At 39.6% G+C, this 24545-nt stretch overlaps 1 protein-coding gene across 10 annotated transcripts in view; it reads left to right on the top strand.

Moving 5' to 3' along the window:
* Nucleotides 1–24545, top strand: part of LOC140501668 (F-actin-capping protein subunit beta-like) — a 137740-nt gene that overhangs the window by 52495 nt on the left and 60700 nt on the right. For 3 of the 10 annotated variants that reach the window (XR_011966311.1, XR_011966310.1, XR_011966312.1), the window contains 2 exons: nucleotides 3123–3216; nucleotides 5088–5608. The gene's annotated coding sequence lies outside the window, so the exon portion shown is untranslated. Of the gene's footprint in view, nucleotides 1–2876; nucleotides 2969–3122; nucleotides 3217–4620; nucleotides 4688–5087; nucleotides 5609–7849; nucleotides 10805–15462; nucleotides 16625–24545 lie in introns of those variants that run through there. The other 7 variants (XR_011966307.1, XR_011966306.1, XR_011966304.1 and 4 more) reach the window with 6 other exon arrangements.

The raw sequence follows: 24545 nt of genomic DNA, 5'->3' as shown, positions 1-24545 counted from the left end.
GCTTCAGTTTCTTATACACAGCACCTATCTCTCACAGTTGTTGTGAGGATTAAATAATACAATATTTGTATTTACAAACCTTAAAACATCATATAAATGTTAGCTGTTGTCGACAATGACAACAATAACAAAAACAAACTATCTGCCAAGGCTGGGGATACAAATACAAGCAGACAAGAAAGTTCCTACCCTCTAGGGGCTTATATTCGAATAGTGAAAGATAACATGCAAAGGAAAGGAAGGGAAGGAGAAGATACAGTTGGGGCCAGTTATTACAGGAAAAGTGGGGGAATCCAGACAATGAGTTGAGATGAGAGTGAGGTGAGCATGACTGGAGATTCTCATTGATGGAGGATTGGGCTAGGGACTCCCTAATCAGAAGTGCCCCAGGATAGAGGTATCTCTAAGGTGGAGGATGGGTAAGAGGTGGGCAAAGCTAGTAAGGAATCTTTGGTTCTGTTGAAGAAAGGATTATAGATTTGGTCTATGAGGTGAGCTTGCCAGGATTGTATCTACTGTGTATCACTAATACCCTAATCCATGATCATGGGTCACTCTACCTTGTCTTTTCTCATTTCCTGCTCCTAGATCACAGGAGGCTACCACAGGAAAGCCCAGAACCACATACAAATTCATTCTATCCAGCTGCAACTAGGCTTTTTCTCCTGTCCAGTAATCCTCAATTGTTTGCTTATGTCTTATTCCATATCTATTAAAAGCATTCTCTGTTCTCTGTAAGCCCAAAATCCATTGACCTCCTGGCTGTCACTCTTAATATATAATCTCACCTTCTTTTTTACTGAGAAAATCAAGAGCAAGTAGCCTGAGGTCCTTCATTTTCCCTTATCTCCACTTCAATATTCCCACCTTTTCTGTCTCTGTCTCTCTCTTTTTTTCTTGTATGAGATATCCTTTGAGATCCCTTCTAGCTCAGGTAGTCTGTGATTCTGTGAAGCCAAATTCCCTTAGAAGCTGGAAAGGGATGAATTTTAAGGCATAGATTGAAGTTTGTTAGAGGGCATTATTGAAGTTGGATAGAATGAATTTGTATGTAGAGCCTTCATGGTCTGGTTTTCCTCTTGCAATCTCTTGTGATCTAGGAGCAGGAAGAAAGAAAACAGACAAAATGGACTGATCCATAAGTGTACCCCCACCCCCACTCCCCTCTCTCTTTCCTCTTCCTATTCCTCCTCTCTCATTGTTTCCTTCTTTCCAGTCTTATAGGAAGGGGTGTCCTATCTCTTTAAATCTGACCTGTGCCTTAGAGGCCATTGCTTCCCATCTTTTAAGGGATTTAGCTTCACAGAATCACAGTCTACCTTTGCTGGAAGGGACCTTAGAGGACATCTTCTATAGCCCACACTGTAACAAGAATCTCATGTCATACTCAAAAAAATTTAGTCTTTACTTGAATAATCTTTCCCCCTCCAATGACTAGAACCCATTACTTCCTGAGGCAGTTTTTTGATTAATTGATATAAAGATTTTCCTTACTTTGAGTCTTAAGTCTATTTCTCTTCAAATTCCATGCTTTTCCTAGTTCTCTCATCTGTGGCCAACAAGTCTAAGAAGAACAAGGCTTTTCCATGTGATTGTCCTTTAAATACTTGAAGACAGATGTTTTTCGTCCCCCATCCTCCTACCCTACTTCCAAATAATTTCTTCTTTACTCTGAACATCCCTAGTTCCATCAGTTCATCTTGTCATACTGGTTGCTCTCTTCTGGATATCTATCTTGTTTATATTCTTTCTAAAATGATGTGTCTAGATCTGAAAGCAGTACTCCAAGTGAGTTTTGAGTGGAGAAGAACTATTACCTCCATCATTCTAGATACTATACTTCTCCGTGTAGCCTAGGTTAGCCTGTAGCCTGGCTCCATGTAGCCAAGGTTAGCATTAGCTATTTTGGTTGCCATCTTAATTCAGTGAGTTTATAATCCATTAAAATCCTCAGGTTTTTTTTTTTTTACATAAATATCTCTAGCCACACTTCCTCCATCTTCATAGAAGAATTGAAAGAGGTCTTGGTGATCATCTTATCTAACCTATGTCCAAAAGGAATCTGGTCATACTGCCTCTGCTTGAAGACCTCCAGTAATGGAATACCTACCGTTTCTAGAGACAGCCCATTCTACTTTTGAATAGCTGGAATTGTTTGGAAGGATACATTTTCTTCTTTGCAGCTTTCACTCTCTGCTCCTGGTTCTGCTTTCTTGGGCCAAAGAGAACAAATCTAATTACTCTTCCGCAAGACAGCTCACCAAATGCTTGAAGGCAGCCATCATGTGTCTCCTGGGTTTTGTCTTTTATAAGTGAAAACATACCCAGTTCCTTCAAATCAACCTCATATGGCCTGAATCCAAGCCCCCTCACCATCCTAATTGCCCTCTTGTGGATTCTCTTAGTCTTATCATTGTCCTTTCTAATATATGCAAGAGAAATGATTATTTCTCTCATGTAAATAACCAATTATTGAATTAGGACGTGGGTTTTCCCCCTTTCTATTTCTTCGTTCAGAAATCAGCCCCTTTTAGGTTATTCAGCCAGCAGGTGAAAGACGTTGATGGTAGTGAGATTAGATTAATTTTTTCCTCAGTCTTTCCCAGTCCCCACCGGAGTGGAGAAGCCCATTGTGCTTTATTCAGGTGCATGCGTGTCTGTATATGTGTGTGTGTGTGTGTGTGTGTGTGTGTGTGTGTGTGTATGTGTGTGAAATCCTTTGTCTAGATTGCCCAAGGGTGGAGGTGGTCTGGGAGAAAGAGTGACATAATCAAGTCCCCCCAGTACCTTATTAGAACCAGGTCTACCTCTCATTATGTATTCATTCTCTCATTAATTATTAACCAATCAGAGTTCTGTAGAGAAGCAGCCTGTAGACAAAGACAGATTGGGGATAAATAAGAAAGTGGGGATGACAGAGGGGACAGTCTACTGGAAAAGACAGGATGAAATGAGATCACTTGTCCAGGTAGAAGGGTTTGCCTTGGCAAAAAGAAGCCATACCTTATTATGTGAGATAGAGGTGGTAGTAGAGATAGTGGCAGAAGGCATCTGGATGGTGTGAGTTGAGGAGGAGGGTAGAAGAAGAAGCTCTTGTTGAATAATCTAAATTTTTTTTTCAGTGAAATATGAATCAGGGTCATCACCTGAGAGGATAGAAGAGGGGGAGTGCTGTGATTTTGAAGAGGGATGAAAATGTTTGGACAAGCTGCTGTGGTGAGTGAGATATTAAATCAATTAGGAAGACATAAAATAATTGTCTTGCTGCAGTGAGGGCCTATTTGAGATTATATAACATAAATTTGGAGTAAAGCCAGTCAGTGTAGTTTTGCAATTTTCTCTAGCTTTCTTTTTTTTTTTTTGGCAGCTCATAAGTAGAAATGAAAGCAGTAGATGTCAGTAATAGAGAGCTGAGGCATGGCAGAGCAAAATTGGCTATAGGATAAGGGAGCAAGGGATTCAAGAGGAGGCTATAGAGTTGTATCAGCTCCCCAACCAGTCAAGATGGACAAAGGAAGAAAGTACAACAATACAGATCTAACAGCCCGGGAGAAAGAACTAAAGGGATGAAGGACTGGACATCATGAGGAGGGTGAATAGATTTTTGTACTACAAAGCAAAGGGAGGGCAACAATTTGTGATTAGATAAGGGAATTTCAGAATTCTTTAATTTGAAAGTGGAACATTTATGAGTTATGGCAAGATCAAGAGTGTGTTTGTCGTGGGGTGAAGGAATAGATCATGGGAAGTAAGCAAGGAGAGGAACTTAGAAGTAAAGGTGCTTGCAGAAGAATCAGTATGTGCGCTGAAGGCCTCTTGTCAGAAAGCAGTAATTAGGGAGGAGAGGGAAAGGCAATGAGCCTGGCAGTGAATTCGTAGAAGAAGGAAGGGGAGTGTCTTGGAGGTAGGTAGACAACAGGTACCACAATTTTGTTTGGGTTGTAGATATGAAGATTGAGTGAACCTCAAAGGAAAAGAGTGATGGTAATAGAGCCTGGAAGTGAGAAATGACAGGGAGGAACAGGAAATGCTCTTACCTCTCCCTCTTCAACCAGTACGGGGAGAGGAGAGGAATGAGTGAAAGTGCAACTAGTGATGGAAAGGGCGGCCAGAGAGTCTGTGTCATCAAGGGGGAGCGGGAAAAGGTTTAAGATGAAAATAAATTTGTTACATAAAGAGCATATATTCCATGGAGCATAATATAATGGAAGGGGTGGGTTGATTTTGAGAATGACATTAGGCTGGGGCAGGGGAGGAGCTGGGTGGGGTAATGGAAGGGTTGGGTTAAGGGGAAAGAGAATAAGCTAGTGAATGGTGGAGGATGGAAGACAGGATTTGCCTAATGACAGCCAGGGGTTCAGATCGTTAGGATGGAGAAAGTGGGAATTTATTGATCATTGAGAAATGAGTTTAGGAATGATATTAACATCAGTTATTAACATCAACATTAAGGGTTGGCCTTTAGAGTGGTTTACTCTCACAGTATTAGGCAGCTCAAGGGAGGGGAACAATAGGGACAGATTATGGGTAGTGTTTTTATCTTATTCCTGTATTCAAGTCAGGAAAAAAAACTGAGCAGGAAGAAACAGCAATAATAGTAAATATCTAGCATTTACATAGCCCCTAGGCACTGTGCTAAAGACTTTACAAGCATTATCTCATTTGATCCTCACAACAACCCAGGGAGGTAAGTACTATTTTTATCTTCATTTTACAATTGAGGAAACTGAGGCAAACAGAAGTTAAATGACTTGCCCAAGATCACAAAGTTAGTATCTGAGGCAAGATTTTAACCGAGGTCTTTTCCTAACTTCAGTAGTCCAGTACTCTATCCACTGTGCCACCTACTTGTGTCCCCTGTAGGCAGGAAAGGTCCCCTGAAAGCAGGAAAACACCAGGTCAGGAGACTTTCATGTGATGGAACTTTCCAGTCCCTGCAGGCAAGAAGGGCACCTTGCAATCAGGAAGGGTTCAGCTTAGGGGACTGACATGAACCCAGTGATGTCTCTCTGATCCCCTACTGGCAGGAAGAGGCTAGGCCAGGAAACCATCAGGCTATGGAAGGGCAGTTTTCTGATCTCCTGCAGGGAAGAAGGGTCTCCTACAAGCAGCAAGAGGCTGGCCTGGGGGACTGGCATGAAAAAAGAAAGCGAAGAGGATTGTTGAAGAATTTTAAAAATTCATAGAAGAGTACAGAAGGAAATTTGGAAGAACATGTAATCAGGGCAGTTTCTTCTTCCATCCTGCTTTGTACATGGAAATGATCATTTGGGGGGATATATTTAAGATCAGAATAAAAAAAAATGTCAAATTCAAACATCTTCCTTGATGTGCTAGCTTATTTTGTTGTCACTTCTGTATGTGTTGGTGGGATCCCATTTTACCTGAGTCTGTCTTAACTTCTGTGCAATTTGGCTATTACCTCATGAACTACTGTCTCCGTCCTGCTCATCCTTCAAAGTCTAATTCCCATCTCTCTTTTTTCCTTAAATCCAGAAACTATTTATCTCCTTAGCTTGAGACTTTCTCAGTGCAGACTTTCTCCAGTGCCCTTAAAAATGTGCTGAAGTGGATCTCTGTCTTAAATATAGGTACTCTGTCTACTGGTACAGATCACAACCCATTTATGTACTCTGATTCTGTGAGATACATGTTTCTTTCTGTTAAACCACCATATATATATCTTGTCCAACACAGGATGTCCTCTTGGTTCTCTGAGTAAGATGTGGATTATTGGCTAGAAACAGGAATGTCTTATTTTCTTTCCTAATTAATTCTTGAAGGGTCAAATCTATAGAGAAAAGTGGGCATTACAGACCTCCTTTGGATGAGATTCTTTCCCCTTGGCAGGCTGGTGGGACAGTTGGCCAATGGTTCATATGTTGGTTTGGAAATGAACGTTTCTGTTTTAAAGAGAGTTTTCAGCATCAGAACGTTTCAGTATTCTTACCCACACCCATGTAACTAGATGGTTTTTATAATTAATTATAAATGAGCTTCATCTCATGTATTTGACAAATTGTTTTTTATTGATTGTGTTACATCCTCTCAAATGATGTGGTCAGATGCCACAAGTGATAAACAATGTGTCCAGAGTCACTTGTAATTAAAGAAGACTTTGGGGGATATTTTATATTACATGAGATAGTTCGGCTTTTAATAACTGTTCTGACTGTGGGTCCATAAATAGACAATGATGTCATCTGAACAGTGGTCCTGAAGCTGTGATGCAGAAGTCTGGTAGAATAGAATGTGCACTTGGCAAGGAGTCCTAGGAGACGTGGCTTTCCTAGTTATTAGCTGGGTGACTGTGGGCAATCCCTTTGAGTTTTAGTTTTGTGGAATCATGGCATCTTAGACTTTAAAAAACTTTTAGCGATCACTAAATATGTCATGCTTAAGGCACAGATTCCTCCCTTCCAGAATACCTCAAAAAATATTATTAAGCCTTTGCTTGAATTCCTCTTGTGAAAGTGAACTCATTGTCATATGAGGCAGCTCATTCCATTTTAGTGCAGTTCCAATTGTTTGTAGTTGTAGGGCAGCTGGGTGGCCCAGTTGATAGAATCATCTTCCTGAGTTCAAATATGGCCTTAGATACTTACTAGCAGAGTGAATCTTGGGCAAGTCATCTATAAAATGAGCTTGAGAAGAAATGGCAGGCCACTCCAAATCTTTGTCAAGAAAACCCCAAAAGGAGTCATGAAGAGTCAGAAATGACTCAAAAATGATTAACCAACAACAGTTGTTAATAAGATTTGACCTTCTCATTTTATAAATGGGCAAAGAGGTTAAATGACTTGCCCAGGATAGTTCATCTAGTAAGTATCCAAGGGAAGATTTGAACCCAGGACTTTCTGAATCCAATTAAACGTTTTTGCTGTTGTATCAACCAATGTGCCTCATGGTAAATTTTTACCATTGATCCTATTTCTTTCCCTTGGGTATCAAATCTTATATCTCTATTTTAGCTGACAGCACTTCAAATATCAGAAGATGGAAGGACAGAAAGAATGATGTTTAAATAAAAAAAACAAGTACTGAATTTAATCTAGATTTGATTTTGACCGTATGACTTTATGAAAGTTGGTTATCCTCCTTATCAAATGAGGAATTTGGACTAAGATCCACTCTAGTTCAAAATCCTATGATCTCGAGAAGAGAAAATTTAGGGAGAATATAAGGGACAATGGTCCCTTACTACTGGTATGACCTTGGGCAAGTCATGTTAAGGTCTCTGGGTTTCAGTTTACTCATTTGTAAAATACAGCAGCTAGATTAGATAGATAGCCTCTAAATGCCTTCCCAGGCCTAAAACATTGATCCTCTGAATCTGTGTTCCCTCTATATTTTCTTTTCTTTTGGGATCCTAGGATTTTAAAGTAGGGATCTTAGTTCAAAACCTTCATTTGACAAATAAGGAAACTGACAGTTAGATATGAGAAACTTGCATGAAATTTCACATCCAGTATTTGTTTTATACTACCTTTCTCCTTTCTTAAAAGAAATAACAGCTGACATTTATCTCATAACTTATGGATTTCAAAGTATTTCATTTATGTTATTTTCTTTTATCATCAAGCATCCTCTGAGATAAAAAGAACAGGCATTATTCCCATTTTAAAGATAATGTACATTGAGACACAAGGAAGTTACGTGACTAACTTGTGTTCACGTGGTCTAACTGTCCTGAGTCCCTCATCTGTAAAATAAGGAGACTGGACTAAGTTATTTCCAGGGTCTTTTCTAGCTCAAAATCTCTGCTTTACCATAAGAAGCCTTTTAATAGGAATAATTCTTGAAAGAAGACTTTTTTCTCCATAATGATGCTATGTCTTTCTTATTGAAGGAAAAGTTGGACCTGGATCCCATCTGGATGCTTCTTGGTGATTGAAATGTGCAACGATCTAATTATAAAGCTTTGAGGAGCTTCATATTTCAGTAGCATCACAGACTCATCCCTTGGAAGTATTTGAAGCCAGATTTGCAGATTGGTGCAACAGCAAAAGAGTATTGACTATGAAATCAGAGGGCCTAGGTTCAAATCTCACTTCAGATGAATATTAACTGTCTTAGGTAAGGCACTCAACCTCTTTGGGCCTCAGTTTCCTCATCTGTAAAATGAAGAAGTTAGACTAGATGAACTCTCTGGTTCCTTTTAGCTCAACATCTATAGGTAGGTGAGATCAAGTAAAACTAACCTAAGTTCCCTCCCTATGTTTCCAAAGGTGGCATCTCAGCTCCTCCTTTCACCCAAGATTCATCACACCGTGATAGTCTATGTTAGATGGCACTGCTTGTCATAAACCTGTCATCCTCAGTGGCCAATGTAGAGCCTTTGCTGGTTGATGATCCTTTAAATGTGTCCGGAGTGGCCACTTCCTCATCTCTGTCTCCTGACTTCCCTGGCTTCCTTTAAGTCCTAATTAATAGTACATCTTTTACAGGAAGCATTTCTCAACCTCTCTTAATTCTAGTGCCTTCCATCTGTTAATTATATCTTTTTTTATCCTATATACATCTTATTTGTATATGTTTGTTTGCATGTTGTCTCCCCCATAAGATTTTAAGTTCCTTGAGGACAGGGACTGACTTCTGCGTCTTTTTGTATCCCTACTGCTTAGCACAGTGCCTGGCACATAGAAGATATTTAATAAATGTTTTTTATTGATTAATTATCTGAAGATAATTCAGGCAAACAAATCAGATGATCATCTAGCTATTGTCTCTTACTACTCATGAGCCCTAGACGAGTGTCCTACTCAGGAGGGATCATTGAAGAGTTGACTCCTCGGTGCTACGCTAACTCAATTCAATTCACAGGACTTATTGACAAGCACCTACTATGTGCCAAGCGTTTAGGAGCTAGGAGTACAAAGATGAAAATGAAGCATAAGGCCCTCAAGGACCTTATGTTCTTTGGGGGAGCTCAGACACACACAGTTTAATAAATGCCAAGTAATTTGGGAGTGTAGGAGAGAACATTAACAATTACCAGGATCAGGAGAGTCTTGGTAGGTGACAGCACTTGACATTTACTGTTATTTAGCACCCTCCTTCACCTGTACTGATCTTTCTCTAATCCACTGGTATGCTTCTACTCTCTTGCTTCTACCTGCAAGTTTCAGGATTTCCATTTAGGTGTGGATTTATGCCTTGAAGGGAATTTTACTAACTTCCTAGTTGACCCTGGCAATGAATGACCTTTATTGTCAAGGTCGTTGTAGTACTGATGCTTCTCATCAGCTTTCCTGCCTGCATTTGCTTGTCTGTTCAGATATCTGACCCGCCCTCTTGCCTTACCCATTAGTATTTGTGTCTTCCTGTCTACTTAATAGGTTTCTGACCCACTGCTTACTGACACCTCCATCAGTCAATTATTTCTTGTCTAATGCTTGCTGCCCAGTTTTCTGACTTATTGCTCTATTCTGACCTTCAACTTATATATATTTCTGGACTCATGCAGGGTCATAGATTTAGAGCTAGATTGAATCCAAACCTCTTATTTTAAAGATGAGAAAAATGAAGCCAAGATTGGTGAAGTGACCTGCACAAAATCATACAAGTCATAAGTTGAGAGAGTTAGGATTTGAGCCCAGCTCACGTCCCTTCTGACCCCAAATTCACTGGCTTTTCCACTTCTCTATGATGTCTCCCGACAGCCAGTTTGATTTTTGACTATGCCCAGCCTACATAATCTTTTCCTGGTCCCAGTCCCTTGTTCTGTATCTAAGGTCTACTCCTGATGGTCCTGGTACCGATGATTTTTTTTACTGTTCAAGGATTGTTTTACGTTTGAATGTTGTCTTCCTAGTAAGATTGTAAGCTTCTGGAGAGCAGTCAGTGTCTTTAACTTTTTCTCTGTTTCTCAGAGTATCCAGCACAGAACTGGGCATATAGTAGGTATTAGAACTAAAGGAACCTTAGAGATCATGCAGGTCAGACCCATCTTACAAAGAATCAATCTGCAAACATCTAGTGTCGACTATGTGCCAAGAACTGTGCGGAGGCTACAAAGTAAAAAATGAAACCATTCCATCAAGGAGCTCCCATTCTTTGGCAAAATAATATTGACATATATCAATATATTAATACACACAGACACACACACATCAAATATTAGATAATGAGCAGGTGGGGAGAATCAGGAAAGGCTTCATGTAGGAGGAGACATTTGAATTGAACTTTGAAAAAAACTGGGAAATGCAACAAGTGAGAAGGAAATGACTATCAGGCATGAAAAAGAGCCTGTGCAAAAAAACAGAGATGGAAGATGAAATATTGAGTATGAAGAATATAAAATACAGATGAAGCAACTGAGCTACACAGAGGTAAAGTGATCTGTCCAAGATCACACAGCAGGAAAATGGAAGAGTTAGGACTTGAAATCAGATTTCTACAGTATTTTGACTTAAAATTCAATGTTCTTTTTCCTACTTCATGCTTCTGCATTACCATACCATTCCTCTACTCTAAGATACTATGTTTCTACTCCATAAATGCTTGTTGAATTCATTAAACTTGGCATAATGCCCATATCATTCTCCAGTAAGGATTTTTCTCCACCAAGTTCTGATCCTGAGCTCATGAACCTGGGTGGACTGCAGCAGGCCACTGGTAGTGGAGACCTCTTCACATCTGGACTTATTAATTTGTAATGCTCACTGACTTGCTTCCAGTACAAGGCAAGATATGTTTTCTAATCTCCACAGTGTAAATACATTCCGGTTCAATGCTTGCTCAGTTGTCTGGATCGTTATACACATATTGCCTATTTGAGATTAAAAAACATCTGTTAACTCTTTGCCCATGTTCCCATCCCTCTCTGGACAGAGACAGCATTGTGTAGTGGCAAGAGCCTTGCATTTGGTGTCAGGAGGCAGGGAATGATGGGTATGGGGGCTGCTAGTCAACATGATGATTGTACATGTCACTTTTTTCCCTCTGGCCTCCTTCAGGTATTCTCACCTATAAAATGATGGGGTTGGATTATATCATCTCTAAGATCTTCCAGTCCTGAAATTACAGAATCCTAAAAGATCATCAGAGTCTTTGATATTTATGTGTAGGAAATTTCAAGACATTTCCCTTTAATTAAAAGGGAGGGGGCAAAGAAGAGTGAATAGGTATCAAATTTTCCTTGGAGAGGGGGCATAGTTCCTTTGAAGCATGAGAGCCTTGAGTAGTCAAGCATGTCATTGCCATGTGTTGGGAGAGCAAAGTCTCTCTGGCTTGGAAATAAACACAAGAACACCAGTTCCTGATTGAGAAAGATGACAAAACTTTTAGGAAAATACATAGTTGATCATTAAGCAAACAGTGGGCACAATGTGAATTACAAATGATTTACCTGACAAATCATCTTTTTGAATGGATGAAGGGACTGATTGCTTGTTTTCCTGATTTTTTTGTCAAGAAAAACAAAGTGCTCAGTTATGGTCTCCTATTGGTGGAAGGAGTGGGGCATGATGGAAGAATTGGAAGAAACATGAGGAGTGAGAGGATCTGGGTCCAAGGCCTGGTTCTGTGAAAGAAGGGTGAACTTGAAATCTGGTGAACTGGGTTCTAGTCCTGTCTCCCTTGGGTTACCACATTAAATCATATTATCTATCTGGGCCATCTACAGGAGGCAGGGGCTACACTCAATCTCTTAAGTACTTTCCAGCTGTGATATTTTATGCTTCTAAAGCCCTGGGTCAACTCCTTTAACTCCCCTGATCCACCCAACCCACTTTAACTCTCTAACCACACAACCCTAATCCTTTGAAGACTATATTGATTTCTTTCTGTTTGCAGCAGTAAGATGTGTTTTTTCATGGCTCAGCCAGAACATTTTTTTTTTTTTTAGTGGGCTATCATTCTGGTCCCATTACCATTCAAGGGATGAAACATCAGCCTGTGCCCTGAATGTGGTTTTTAATAATAGGAGGATATGATTCCTTGAGGGATATTATTTAGCAATGATAGGTCATTATTCTTAACAACATTACTCCTTCATTTCCATTAAATGCACCAGACAGGATTAATTCATTTATTCATCAAGCATTTATTAAGTGTCTGTTGAGTGTCAATGATCTTGAAGTTTTAGTGTAGTAGATAACAAACTCAGTATAAGTCAGCAGTGTGGCACAATAGTGCCCCCCCAAACAAAAACAAAAGCATTTAAGACCTTTGGCAACAATCAATCAATTTCCATTTATTAAGTGCCTTCTATGTGCCAGGTACTGGGCTAAACAATGGGGAAAGAAAAAGAAGCAAAAGAGTTCCTGCCTATTAATAGAAAAATTAGATAAAACAAAGGAAGTGATGATCCCTTTATATTCTGTTCTGGAGTATTATCTTTTGATCTGAGAGCTATAATTTAGGATAAAATTTGGTGAGCTGGAGAGAAACCAAAGGTGGATAATCAAGCTGGTGAGATCAGACATCATATCATATGTATATCAGTTGAAAGAACAAGGGATGTTTGGCTAGGAGAAGAAAAGAAGACTTTGAGGGGGTATATATTAGCTATCTTTATGTATTTGCAGGGTTCTCATTTGGTGAAGCAGTGGATAGAGCACCAGACCTAGAGTCAGGAAGACTCATTTTCCTGAGTTCAAATCTGGTTTCAGATACTTACTGGCTTTGTGACCCTGGGCAAGTCACTTAACCTTACTTGATGAACTGGAGAAGGAAATGGTAAGCTTACTCCAGTATCTTGGCCAAGAAAACCCCAAATGGGGTCCCAAAGAGTCAGATACAACTGAAATGACTGAACTGCAGCAACAACCACATTTGGAAGAGGGTTTATGCAGTCTACTTAGTCCCAGAGAATGGAACATTTTCAGGTGAAGACTGGATAACAACTCATCAGGGATATTGTTGTACAAGGGATTCCTCTTTGTGTGCTAGTTGTAATAGATGACCTTTGAGGTCCCTTGCAGCTGAGATTCTATGGTTCTGTGACTGATGCAGTATTTTGTGGTAGAGTTATCTTTGCTTCTTACTCACTTCAAGACTGTAAATTCCATGAGATCAGGGACCATGTTATATCCAAATCATATACCTGCCTCAGTAGCTAGTATTGGCCTCTACACACACTAGGCATCTAATAAATTTTGTTGAAGAAGGATTTTAGGTTGCAAAAAAGCTGGTGTGATCTTATGTTGCCCTAAAAGAAGAAGTATCTAGAATGAGAGAATCCTACTGTATTCTGTATTCTGCACTGGCCAGACCACATCTGGATGTTGATCATTTGTAGGGTAAGGTTTTAAGAGGAGGCATTGATAAGGTGTTTCCCATCCAAAGATAATAGTGTAGTGAAGACATACAGAGCAGCAGCCAGAGTGTGAGAAAATAGAAAAAGGAGAAAGAGGTAGAAAATGGGAGGAAGTAGTGATTTTTAAAAATGAAACTATTACACATAATACACTGTTTGCGTTAGGGTGTTGACAGGTATCTGCTAATTGATGATCAATGCACCTGGGAAAGGAGTGTCAGGTAATAGGAGAAAAGGCCAGGAAATTTTCCATAAAAAGCCACACTTAGGAGCCCTCAGTGACAGCTTGTAGCAGGCAGTTTGCCATGGCAGTAAACAGGGAGAATTGCCAGCAAGAGCCACAGAGAACTGAGGATTTGAGTGTCAATAGGAATGAATAGAAGGTGGAATGGTTCAGTGACCTGTAGAGATTTTCCCTGAATCAATCAAATTTTTTTAAATGTAAGACATAATTCTATATTATCTATGTTTCAAAAAAAACCAAGAACAATAAAGAAATGTGAGAAAATGATACTTGAATTTGCATTCAGAATTCAATCATCAGTTCTCTTTCTGGAGGCAGCATACTTTCATCATGAGTCCTTTGGAATCGTCTTGGACCATTGTATTGTTTGCTGTTACTATGTACAATGATCTCTTGTTTCTTCTCATTTCACTTTGTATCAGTTCATATTGTTCTTGCCATGTTTTTCTGAAACCACCCCCTCATCATTTCTTATAGCACAATAGTACTCCATCCTAATCATATGGCACAACTTGTTCAGCCATTCCCCAATTGATGAGCATCCCCTCAATTTCCAATTCTTTGCCATAAAAAAGAGGTGCTATAAATATTTTTGTACATATAGGTCTTTTTCCTTTTCCTTTAATTTCTTTTGGGTTTAGACCTAGTAGTGATATTTCTGGGTCAAAGGATATGCACAGTTTTATAGCTCTTTGGGCATAGTTCCAAATTGTTCTCCAAAATAGTTGGATCAGTGCACTACTCCACCAGCAGTTCATTAGTGTATCTGTTTTCCCTTATCATTTCCAGCATTTCTCATTTTTGATGCATGTAAGGTGGTATCTCAGAGTTGTTTTAATTTTCATTGCCATAATCAATAGTTGTTTAGAGAATTTTTTCATGATAGATAGCTTTGAATTCTTCTCCTGAAAACTGCCAATTTCTATCCTTTGACCATTTTTCAGTTGGGGAATGGCTCCTGTTTTCTCTGTTCTATACTCAGAATATATTTGAGAAATGAGGCCTTTATCAGAGAAACGTGATGTTAGTATTTGTATCTTATTGTCTATAGTACCTTTTAGCAAAATGTAGTTTCCCCGATTATCTCTTTTAGTTAGGTCTGCTTTTTGTTTTTGCTTTGTTTAAGATCATGATTGCTACCCCCTTCCTTTTGTACTTCAGCTGAAGCATATTAGTCTGCTCTCACCCCTTATTTTTACTCCATATGTGTCTTTCTGTTTCAAGTGTGTCTCTTGTAAACAACATATTTTTGGATTCTGGTTTCTGATCCATTCTGCTGTCTGCTTCTGTTTTATGGGCCAGCACATCCCATTCACATTCATAATTCTGATTACTGTGTATTTATCTCCATCCCATTTTCTTCTGTTTCTTCCTCTCTCTGTTTTTATACTGTTCTGCCAAGTTTGTTTCTAACTACTACCTCCCTTAATTTTTATCATCTCCTATCTCTTATCCCCTACCCTTTTATTTTCCAACTGAGTAAGTTACACTTCCATACAAAATTGAGTGTGTGTGTGTGTGTGTGTGTGTGTGTGTGTGTGCACGTGTGTATTCTTCCCTCTTTGATTCTGATGAAAGTAAGGGGCAAGGACTGCCTCCCTCCCCAATTTCCCCTCTGTGGTAAAAGCTCCTCCTTGTGTACTTCTTTTACATGAGAAAATTTCCCCATTCTACCTCTTCCTTCTCCCTTTTCCTAGTCCATCCCTTTTGCTCAACCTCTTGGTTTTTTTGGGGAAATCATTCCAATATAATAAATCCACACTCATGCACCACTGCTTAACTCCAGGAAACATGCTTCAAACAATTCAATTCAAGTGAAAGGAATTACGGGTTTTAGATACCAGTAAGCTCTATATTAGTCAATAGTGTGATGTGGCAATCAGGAGAAATAATTCAACATTATTTTGCATGAATAGAATTATCATGTCCCAATATACTCTGACTTGTCTGATTGCAGTTGGAGAACTGTGTTTGGGGCTTTATTTTTTGGAAATGTCACAAGTAAGAAGGCCTGCAGAGGAGGGTGATCAGGCTGGGCTGGAGGACTATGCCATTTGTGGATTAGTTAAAACATTTGGGATTGCTCAACATCGAGAAGAGAAGGTTTAAAGAAGCTATGATGGATCATCTACCCATTCTGGAGAGCAATTTGGAACTATGCCCAAAGGGCTATAAAACTGTGCATACCCTTTGATCCAGCAATACCACTCCTAGGTCTATATGCCAGAGACCTCAAAAAAAGGGGAAAAACCCTTTTTGTACAAAAGTATTTATAGCAGCTATTTTTGTGGTGGCTCAGAATTGGAAACTGAAGTGATGCCCATCAGTTGGGGAATGGTTAAACAAGCTGTGGTATATGATTGTGCTATAAGAAATGACGAGCAGGTTGATTTCAGAAAAACCTGGAAAGACTTATATGAACTAATGCAAAGTGAAGCGAACAGAACCAGGAGAATGTTGTACACAGTAACAACAATATTACATGATGAAGAATTGTGAATGACTTCCTTATTCTCCGAAATACAATGATCCAAAACAATCCCAAAGGACTAATGATGAAGCGTGCTATCACCTCCAGAGGAAAAATAATTGATATTGTTTGAGTACAGACTGAAGCATGCTATTTTCACTTTTCTTTCATTTGTCTTTTATTTAGATCTTCTTGCACAAAATGACTAATATGGAAATGTTTTACATGATTGCACATGTAAAATCTATATCTGATTATTTGCCATGTCAAGGAGGGGGGAGGAGAGAGAGGAGAGGAGAAATAGAATTTGGAATTCAAAACTTAAAAAACCCCAAATGTTAAAAAAAAAGTTTTAACATGTAGTTGGGGAAAATAAAATATATATTAAAATAATTTAAGTAAGTTCATATTCTTTATTTTAAAATATTAAGGTGTTATTGTCTGAGTTAGGCATTGTAATGTAAGATGAAAGATTTGTGAATATATTTTCTAAAGACGGGCTTTGTAATGGAGACACACAATCTCTGACCTAATCACCAACCCCAAGAAGAGGTGGGACCCTATGTATTTTTTCTAAACTCATTACGTTTAATTGGTTTGACTGAAGAGATTCCTTTAAAATAAAAGCAAATCAAAATCACTGCCAAATATTAAACAATGTTTCTATTTAAACCCCCCTCCCACCCCCCCATAAGAAGTTATGATAATTGTCTTCAAGTCTTAAAGGGCTGCCATGGGAAAGAGGGATTACGTTTGTTCTGTTTGATTCTATAGAACATAGTGGCAGAAGCTGCAAATATATACATATATATATACACACACACATATATATACACGTATATACATACATAAATATATAAATACATATATATGTATATATGTGTGTGTGTGTGTGTGTGTGTATATATATATATATGTATATATTAGAACTTCCTAATAACCTGAGTAAAACTGGAAGGGAAGGGAACAGAAGGGGAAAGAAGGGTCCTGATAAATACCTTGAAGAATATGCTTTGCCATCTGCTTTACTGCTCAACCTTAAGAACCATGGGGACTTTCCATCAGCACTTAGCACAATGTTTTGCCCATAGTAGACACTTAATAAATGGTTTTGTTCATTTATTCAAATACAGAAAAGAGAATCAAGCATCTCAAGTATCTCCCAGAGCTTTCCTTCTCCTCTGTGGAAGAACAAGTTGCAGTATTCTCTCCCTGACATACAAACTTCCCCACGGTGTTTAGACTAATACAGAGAGAGCAGCCAGCAGTGGTACTAATACGGGCAGTAAACAGCTGCCTCTTTTTATCCAGCATTTTTTTGGCATTTTTTTTCCAGTGGCTGAATCTGAAGATATCCTCACTTAGAAGTAGAATATCATTGATGAAAAAAAAAGCCTGGGAATAAGTGAGTGTGATACTGTGTGTGGTAACTTACACTATTGACCCAAGACTGAGTGTTAGTATGATCATTGATTCATGCTTGTATTTATGCTTTTCTCCTTAAAGATGTTATTGGTTATTGTAAAAAAGGACTCTTTCCCACCAATCAATATCCTTTAGAAGCCTTTCATAGTTCCAAATACCTGTGATCCCTGCTGCCAGGGAGGCTGAGGACGGTGGATCACTTGATCACTCTCTCTCTTTCTCTTTCTCCCTCTCTCTCTTTTTCTCTCTCCCTCCCTCCCCCCTCCCTCTCTCTCCTTCTCTCTCTCTCCCCTCCCTCTTTCCCTCTCTCTCTCTCCCTTCCTCTCTCTCCCTCTCTCTCTCCCTCCCTCTCTCTCCTTCTCTCTCTCTCCCCCTCCCTCTTTCCCTCTCTCTCTCTCCATCTCTCTCTCCCTCTCTCTCTCTCTCTCTCCCTCCCTCCCTCTCTCTCTCCCTTCCTCTCTCTCCCTCTCTCTCTCCCTCCCTCTCTCTCCTTCTCTCTCTCTCCCCCTCCCTCTTTCCCTCTCTCTCTCTCCATCTATCTCTCCCTCTCTCTCTCTCTCCCTCCCTCCCCCTCCCTCTTTCCCTCTCTCTCCATCTCTCTCTCCCTCTCTCTCTCTCCCTCCCTCCCTCTCTCTCTCCCTTCCTCTCTCTCCCTCCCTCTCTCTCTCTCTTTCTCTCTCTCTCCCCTCCCTCTTTCCCTCTCTCTCTCTCCCTTCCTCTCTCTCTCCCTCTCTCTTTCTCTCTCTCCCCCCTCCCTCTCTCTCCCTCCCTCCCTCTCTCTCCCTCCCTCTCTCTCCTTCTCTCTCTCTCCCCCTCCCTCTTTCCCTCTCTCTCTCTCCATCTCTCTCTCCCTCTCTCTCTCTCTCCCTCCCTCCCTCTCTCTCTCCCTTCCTCTCTCTCCCTCCCTCTCTCTCTCTCTTTCTCTCTCTCTCCCCTCCCTCTCTCTCCCTCCCTCTCTCTCCTTCTCTCTCTCTCTCTCATCTCCATCTCTAACTCTGTCATTGTTTCTATCTTATCATCTCTCTTTCCTTCTTTCTCTAAAGAGATAGGAGGCTGAGGTTTGCCCTTTTTTTTTCATCATTAGATCCATTGTTACTACCAGAGAGGGAGTAGTTAGGGCTTCTTTTTATTGGGCCACAGTTTCAATTTAGGAAGACCTGGGCTCAAATACTGCCTCAGGCTTTTAGTAGTTGTGTGACTCTGGGCAAGCAGGTTGAGCTCTTTCAGCCTCAGTTGTAAAATGTATCCTCATTTGTAAAATGGGGATAATAATAGTGCCTGTTTCATAAAGTTGTTGTAAAAACTGAATGAGATAATATAGGTAAGATACTTTGCAAACTTTAAAGTGCCATATTAATGTTAAGTATAATATTGTTATACAAGAGGTTACCAATCTATTGGATAGAACCCCTATGGTGAACTTATGGAGGGCCACGGACACAAGTCACACAGGATTGGTAGGCTGGTATATATTACAATCTGTACCTCTGAAAGCAATGCCCACCTTGATGGCCTAACAACTTTTGTAATACTAGAGAACATATATCTCTGTCTGTCTGTCTGTCTGTCTATCTATCTATCTTTTTATCCATCTATCCAATGACCTCTTATTTGCAAAAGATTCAAGAACATGTCCTCCAGTATGCTGCATGAATATGCAGCTCCTTAGAAAGATGTTTTGCCTTAAAGAATATTGGCATAGACTCAGATCAGTCAATGTAGACTACTTCTGCAGGTTTTTACTTCTGAATTTAAATTGTGGCATTTTAATTATGCAGAAATGATGATGGAGTGACTAAAGCTCCCATGGTTAAGGGAATTTTTCCAGAGGAAGGCTATTAACAACTGAGCATTTCTAGTTGATGTGGAAATTTCAATTCCACTTATTGAAGAGGGGGCAGAAATGGCATTCATTATACTTAAATCCTTTTAAGTATGAAAATCTAGAGTGAGAAATAGACATCATTTTTCTGGTAGTTATGAAATCTCTCTCCTCCCTATCACTTTACTGGGCCATGCTGGTGGTTCCTTCTGGTTCACCACATCAGTTTCTTCACATCAGTTCCCAGTAGCTGCAGGCATGGGCTGAGAACAGGTCAAAGGGCCAGGATCCATTTACCCTGGAACCCTGTACTAATACCTAGTGAGAATTCCTGCTTTCTTTTTTCCTTCTGTCTTCAGGGGCCTAGGATGACTTTTTTCCTAAGTACTTTCATTTAACTTGATACAAAATGGAAGATGAGAATTATGATTCCCTCTGCAGGAAATTTAAAGTCCTATTAACTCTCAGAGTTGCTTAGTATAAATAATTTAGGGATAGAATTTTGGTCTGGTGAGGTAGGCCAGCCAGACATAATGGTGGAACCCCAGTGGGCAGCCCAGGGAAAGGAAACAGACCAAGGTGATTTGTTCCACATTTTAGACCCACATTCTGCTTAAGTAATTATGTATATAAAGGTGTTAACAGGCATCAGGAAAAACTTGGTGTCTGACTAACTTATGCCTCTGATTAATTTTCTATCACTCTGTATGCTCTAAGTAAATGGATTAAAGAAACATTTGATCTTCAAAAAGAGGTTTAAGGTTGCTTTGATGATTAAGTACCCATGGGACACAATGGATTATCATGGATAATGGATTTAGAAGTAAGGGGGACATTAAAAAAACGAACTCTTCCCCTTGTCATATGCTCTATGGGTATATGAGGTTTAATATGAGAAATTGGTTAACTCTTTCATGCAATTGGATGAGCAAGGTTGAGAAGTAAGGTAAATGCCTCTGGTACCAGGGAAATTAATGCTTCTTGCTAGCACGATGAAAATGGCTAAGTCTGGCCTAGTGTGCTTTGGGGATACAATGGTCATAATTGGAAGGGGATGTTTTTGTTCAGGAGGGGAAAAATTCTGAAGGCCCAAATGCAATAGAACTCCTTTAAAACCCTACTCATGAGCACAAAGACCTTACCACAGGTCAATCTTTATTGACCTATTATGGTACAATGACAGGAGCCCTGAATTTTGGAGATAGAGGACCATCAGATGTGTTTGAATCCTTCCTTTGTCACTTACTGTTGGTGTGACCTTGGACAAGTGACTTAATCTCTCCCTCAGTTTCCTTCTCTGTAAAATGAAGTCTAGAGGATTAGATAACCTCTAAGATCCCTTAGAGCTCTAAATCTGTGATCCTGAGAATACCTGATACCAGATGACTGGCTATTGAGGCAAATATCAGCCCTATATCAGTTTGACATAGAAAGGATGGTAACCCTATATTCATGAACTTGAAAACAAAATAAAACTATAAATTTGATTCCTTTTAAAAATACAGGAATTCCAGAGACTAGTCCAATGCCTTTTGTTTATTCAGGGATTTGGCAATTGGTAGGGTTAAAAGGGTTTCCTTATCAAGTTTTAGTCAGAGAGCCTCAGTGACAAAACCCTTGACCCATCAAAGGCAGCCTCCAAACAGCAATCTCCCAGCCAGGTTTTCCCAGTCCCTTTGTTAGTTTCTAGGGAACTATTTGCTGCCACCACTGAGGGTAAAATGGTGGGGTGCTCTTTCTTTGAAGACTGTCCCCTGGCTTCCTGGCCTTTTCCATTTTTTCTTCTTCATTTAGACTCTATCCTAAACACCATTACAGGGAACTCAAATACACAAGTAGTCTTATGAATGTATAAAAGCATTTTGTTGTTAAACTATATACAGTGCAGGTAGAATATAAATTCTCCTCATTGTTCAATTAGCCAGTTATAAATGTATAGTATTAAACAGTCCCTTCTGGAGTCAGAAGACCAGGGTTCAGATCCTAATTCTGTAGCTTTTATACTATGTAATTTTGGGCAAGTCACAACCTATCATGACCTTAGTTTCTCCATCTATGATAAGCAACATAAGCTTTCACAAAGTTGTATTGTGTGTACCAACACACTGGGGGAGCATTCCAGTTCCCCTCACGGAAAGGACCTAGCTCTAAACCTAACCCTTATCTTGGCCCTGACTCTTAGGAGAAGGACCAATGGGAAAGTACTCTATCTATACATATCTAAGACAATACCTGGCCTAGGGAAGCCCTATAGGTTTATTAATTCCATTTCTGAGATGAGAATACTGAGGCTCAGATGTTGTGACTTACTGCTTATTATCAGAGATGACATTTGAGTCTGGGGATTCCTGATTCCAATGCCAGAACTCTATGTACTATTGCATGTTGACATTTTAAAATGAAGGGGTTTGACCAGATGGTATTTAACCATTCTTCTGTCCCTAAAATCCTATGACCCATTTTCAATCTATAGACCTACCCCCTTATAAACAAAAGTCTTTCTTGCTAGTTTACTCATGCTGAATTGTTGCCTTTGGCCTCTTTAGGACTGTGGTATCTCTTTCTTGTCCCCTTTGGCTCCAGATCAAAACCACTGTTCTGACATTCACCTGCCTTGCCAACTCAATGTCCCTCTGAATTCTGCCCTTAGGAAATCTTTGACTAGTCTTTGTCCTAGTTATGGGCTCTCAGCCTTACTTCCTTTTTTCTTTCACTGAATTGCCCATCTTTATTCTGACTGAAGATAATTTTCTTGGCTAGAGAACACAGAATCAACATGGGGTTGAAGAGTCCTGCCTGCTTTCTGTCACCTATTAACACCGACTCCCTCTCTTCAGCCTCTTTATGTCATCAACGCTTGCCCCCACATCCTCATTCTCCCAATTCTGGGGGAAAAGGAGGTGGAAGTACAGTCACTTAGGGGAAGACCAGGCTTTCATGGAATGAGGCAGACTGTCAGCGACTGAGCCAGAAAGGAAATGTGGAAGCAGGAAGGCTCAATTCAAGTGACGGGAAGCAACAAAGCCTGATCAAAGGGTCTCTGTAGCAGAAAGGGAGCACAGCGACAATGTATTCAAATTCCCTCATTTTCCAGATGAGGAACCTGAAGCCCAGGAAAGTACAGTAACTTGCCCAAGATGGGGATTTGAGCTGAGGCCCTTTGACCCTAAAGTCAGTGTTCTTTCTTCTCTACTATTGTGCTTTCAGCTGGCAGTTTTCTTCCCAACACTTGGTAGCTGATAAAGGGCAATTGAGACTAGTTAAGATTATAAATAATAACTTTCATTGTAATACTTTAAAGGGTATAAAGATCTGGCCTCTTTGTTTCTATTCACAGAGGCCTGGAGATTATTGATAGTATATGTTTGGTAATCACTTCCTCTTTTTTCCAATGGAAAGGTAAGCTCCCCCTCTATAGGCCCACTCCAGCAGGGTAATAGCCAAAGGAGAAACATCAGCACTGTTTGTCTCAGGTCCACTGTGAGTGAGGAGAGTGTGGGAAGTGGTCTGTCATAAAAGTTGGGACTAACCAGCCAGGCTGGGCTAGTAACTTTTTGCTCTGAGGTGCCCTCTATGATGCCTTAGTATTAAAACGCTCAAGGAAAGAGACACCCCTCACCCTATTGCTTCACCATTTTTTCTGAAAAGGCTCTCAACTCTTTACAGTGCCTCCTCCCCCCATACCCCAATTATCAGACCACCTGACTCAGAATGGAAGTCCCAGTTTATTAGAGACTCAGATATACATATTCGCTTGGGAAGTATATAGTCACATTCCTCACAAATTAAAAAATAATTAAGACCCTACATTTATATTTTATCCTATGAGCTTTTTGTATCCATCTGGGATCAACTTTCAACCCACAATAACTTTTTGGGGAGGGGAATTTTTTTTAAAAACTTCAGACAAAGGTTTTATTATAAGGCCCCAGCAGCCACATTAGTCAAAATATGTATCTTTATCTATCTGTCTATATCTATATCTATAATTGGGGCTGTCACTAAAACAAAAAGGGCATGAACTGGTCAATTTAGCTATGTTGTTATTGATCATGAAAATAACTTAATGACCTTTGACCCAGCAGTATCGCTACTAGGACTATATCCCCAAGAGATCATAAAAATGGGAAAGGGTCCCACATGTACAAAAATATTTATAGCAGCACTCTATGTAGTTGCCAAAAACTGGAAGTCAAGGGGATGTCCATCAATTGGGGAATGGCTGAATAAATTATGGTATATGAATGTAATAGAGTACTATTGTGCCATAAGAAATGATGAACAAGAAGACTTCAGAGAGGCCTGGAAGGACTTATATGACCTGATGCTGAGTGAAAGGAGCAGAACCAGGAGAACTTTATGCACAGCAACAACCACAGTGTGTGAGAGTTTTTTCTGGTAGACTTAGATTTTTGTAATAACACAAGAACTTCTTACCAAAAAAAAAAAAAAATCCCAATGGAGGATCTCAAGGCAAAATGCCTGCCACACTCAGAGAGAGAAATATAGAAGTCACTCACATATTGTAGCAGATCATGTTTGTGTATGTGTATGTGTTTGTGTATCATGTTCTGATTTGTTATACGATTTCTTTCATTTATATTAGTCTGACTACATAGCATGACTATAGTGAAAATATACTCAATAGGAAAGTATATGTAGAATCTATACAGAATTGTATGCAGTCGTGGGGAGGGAGGGGGGGAGTGGGAGGTAGGTGGGGGGGATAAAATCACAATTGTATGGCAGTGATTGTTAAACATTACAAAATAAAAAAAAAAATAAAGTGCCCTATACCTGCAAAAAAAAAAAAAAAAAAAGAAAGAAAATAACTTAATGAATGTGTCACCACCTGATTTGCTTCTACCTATGAAGGACCAGTATAAGCTATGGGTTTCAAGTCAAGAGTATATATACTCCCAGAGGGTAGCAGAAGCTTTTTGAAGAGTATGGGGAATATTTGATAAATAACTTATCCTTTTGAATTAATTATTTTATTTTTATGTGCATTTGTATGGTAAATTTCAGAATGCGATTCCTTTCATACTGAATAGGGGACACAAGATTTATTGAAAATCTATGAGTTTGGGAATTGAAAATCAATTAATAAACTGTTATTAAGTGCCTCCTATATGTTATATTGTACAAATACAAAAAAGAGGCAGAAGAGATAGTTCCTGCCCTCAAGGAAGCTAACAGCCTAATGGGGGAGAAAATATACAAACAAACTATAAATAGGATAAATAGGAAATAATTAACAGAGAGCAGAATTAAGAGGGGTTAGGGAAGGCTCCCTGTAAAAGATGGGATTTTAGTTGGAACT

This window comes from Notamacropus eugenii, chromosome 4, assembly GCF_028372415.1.
Source record: "Notamacropus eugenii isolate mMacEug1 chromosome 4, mMacEug1.pri_v2, whole genome shotgun sequence".
NCBI lineage: Eukaryota > Metazoa > Chordata > Mammalia > Diprotodontia > Macropodidae > Notamacropus > Notamacropus eugenii.
The sequence above is the reverse complement of the archived record's forward strand: the minus strand, read 5'-3'. Positions and strand labels throughout refer to the sequence as shown.